The sequence below is a fragment of the Galeopterus variegatus genome, unplaced genomic scaffold, assembly GCF_000696425.1.
Source record: "Galeopterus variegatus unplaced genomic scaffold, G_variegatus-3.0.2 Scaffold188, whole genome shotgun sequence".
In the NCBI taxonomy this organism is placed as follows: Eukaryota; Metazoa; Chordata; class Mammalia; order Dermoptera; family Cynocephalidae; genus Galeopterus; species Galeopterus variegatus.
In genome coordinates, this window is record NW_007726299.1 from 248,500 (window position 1) to 251,643 (window position 3,144).

Below are 3,144 nucleotides of genomic sequence, written 5' to 3' on the forward strand. Positions count from 1 at the left end.
AGCCAGTGAGCGGGAACCAGTCTGTATGTGGGATCCGAACCCTCGGCGGGAGCGCTGCTGTGCTCCCAAGCAGCGCACTGTAGCAGTGCGCCACCGGGCCGGCCCATGCATTTTTATTTTTTAATCTATTCATCCGTTGATAGACATTCAGGTTTGCTTCCATCTTTTGGCTATTGTGAATAATGCTGCTATGAACGTGGGTGTATCTCTTTAAGACCCTGCTTCCAATTCTTTTGGATATATACCAAGAAGAGTTATTGCTGGATCATATGGAAATTCTATTTTTAAATCTTGGAGGAAGCACCATACTGTTTTCTATAGCAGCTGCACCGTTGTACATCCCCACCAACCGTGCAGAGTGATCTTTTAAAGACCTGAGCATTCTTCACATTTTGGACTGGATAAGTGTTTGTTGGGGGAGGTGTGGAGGGGACCTGTCCCGTTCAGTGCAGGATGTTTAGCAGCATCCTAGCCTCTACCTGTTAGATTCCAGTAGCTCCTCCCCTCTAGTTGTGACAACCAAAAGTGTCTCCAGGCATTACCAAATGTTTTCTGGGAGGGGCGAAATGACCCCAGTTAATGACCACTGAATGAGATCATGGCTCCCCCCAGCTTAAGCCCTTCTGAAGCCTTCCCATTGCCCTGAGGACAGGATCCAAACCCTCCCATGGCTGATGAAATGAACAAAATAGATGGTGATAAAAAATCATAAAGAAAACAACCATAACATTGTCTTCTGAAAAAAATGCCATGATATACATTTCTCTCTCGTCTTTCACTCTCGCATGTGCTCTCTCTATTTAGACAAAATACCGTGGTTATTTGGGAGAGTGGCTGCTCAAGACCTGCCCTGCGCATTTCTTAGGTCTCATCTCCTGCTGTCTTCCAGGCACTTGCTGGGCCTTGGCTGCAGTGACCATCTTTCCTTTCTCAGACACAGGCTTATTTGCTACCTCAGGACCTTTGCACTTGCGTTCCCGCTGCCTGGAACAGCACCCCAGGTCTCTGCATGCCATCACATATCAACTCACATGTCCCCTCCTCAGGGAGGCATTTCTTGACCATCCAATCCAAAGCAGCCATTCTCCCAAATAACCACAGTATTTTGTCAAAATATACTACATATACCGAGAGAGAAATGTTTATCCATGAGTCATGGCATTATTTTTAGAAGACAATGTTGTGGTTGTTTTTACTGCCTTTTATCACCATCTACTTTGTTCATTTTTTTTTGTTTATTATCTATTGAATATCATTTTACATTCAAACCAGGAAATTTTGAGAGTGAAAAGACGTGCTAAAAATAGTTAAGAGCTAATGATCTCAGGCACACCAGGGACTTAGGGTAGCCCTAATCATCCATCTCTTAGACTGGGACGTTAGCTTCAGGAGAGCAGGGACTTGGTCTGTTTTGTTCATCGTGGGTCCCCGGCACCTACAACGGTGTCTGACACACAGTAGGTACTCAGCAAATATTGCTGAAGGAATGTCAAAATGTCCTGACTTCAATCTCACTTCAACTGTGAAAATGTGTACGGTAGGGGCTGGCTGGTCAGCTCAGTTGGTTAGAGTGTGGTGCTGATAACACCAAGGTCCAGGGTTCAATCCCTGTACTGGCCAGATGCAAAAAAAAAAAAGAAAAGAAAAAAGAAAAGAAAAGAAAATGGGTGTGGTGACTACGACGACCTAGAGACTGTGTGAGGAATAAACAAATATCACAAATGTGCCATCAGATCCTCAATACAGTGCTTATTTCCTNGAAAATGGGTGTGGTGACTACGACGACCTAGAGACTATGTGAGGAATAAACAAATATCACAAATGTGCCATCAGATCCTCAATACAGTGCTTATTTCCTTCCGTGCTATTTCTATGGAGAAGTAAAGTTTTAGAACTGAAGAGACCTTAGTCCCTGGAGGTGTAATTTCAGAACTGGAGGTGGTGGTCTAGTCCAGAGTTTCTCAATCCCAGCCAAACATGAGAATCATTTAGGGCATGTTTATAAACTGTTGGAGTGAGCAGGACTGAAGCCATGGTGGGACTTAAGACTGCCCGGGCTGCAAGGGAAGCAGGGTAAAAGGACATTTATTTTTTTTGTCTCTCCACTTTTCCTTCCCATCCCCTATTTTATCTTAATTGCTAAATAGGAAAACAAGTTGATAAGCTAATCAGTACTTTGCAAAGCTAACAATTATTTGAGACTTGTAGAGTTTTGAGAAGTGATCAAGACCAAATGACTGGAAGCTGACCCTGGGCACCAGCCAAGTCAGCCAGAGCTCTGCAAAGTGAAACTATGCAAAAGACTGCAGAAAAGATGGTTCTACACCAGAGCAAATCAAAATCCTGCAGGGCCCTGAAATAACAGCAAAAAATGAGAACAGAAAACAGATGAGGCCTTGGCAAGACCTTGTACCTGACTCAGACACTGACTCTCCATAGCTCACATCTCCTCCTCTCCTGCTTTTTGCCTCCCATGTTCCATTCCCTCAACCCCTCCTTTAAAAAACCCACAGTAAATCTAAGACTTTGAGATGGGATAGCCTACCATCTCCTTCAGCTGAATACATCTGCTTTTCTAACACCAACCGTTTGACTTCTGAGTCTTTTCTTTTTTGTCCTTTTTGAGACTGGCCGCACTGCACTCAGCCAGTGAGCACTGTGAGCTCACCGGTCATCCCTATATAGGATCCAAACCCGCGGCGGGAGCGCTGCTGCGCTCCCAGCGCCACATCCTCCCGAGTGCGCCACGGACTCGGCCCCTGAGTCTTTTCTTTCCTTCTCAAGGGGGTGGGCAGTTGGACCTGAGTTTGGTAACACCACCAGTGCCCAGGACCACTCGAGGCCGAGTGGAATTCTCTGGAGGTAAGGTTCAGGCAAGGGAGTGGTTTTTAAAGTTTCCTGGTGGATTCAGATGTACAAGGGAAGGCTTAGGTCCCTTAATCAGGTCAAACCCACTAATTTTATGGATGAAGAATCAGGCCTAGAAAGGGGACCTGCCCACGGTCACACACTCCACATGGCAAAAATTGCCGTGGACCCAGGTCTCCTGGCTCCTAGTTGGCACTCTATCCACTCGATCAAACAGCTTCCCACAAGCAAGTGCAGCTTTCCACCCTCGGAAGATCCTGAGGACATTCTATGGGA

General features: G+C 45.8%; 1 non-coding gene across 1 annotated transcript; it reads left to right on the plus strand.

The window, feature by feature from the left end:
- Positions 1-1,546: 1,546 nt before the first annotated feature.
- TRNAI-GAU lies at positions 1,547-1,620 on the plus strand. The gene has a single exon. It is a non-coding gene; the product is annotated as a tRNA-Ile (tRNA).
- Positions 1,621-3,144: the final 1,524 nt, after the last annotated feature.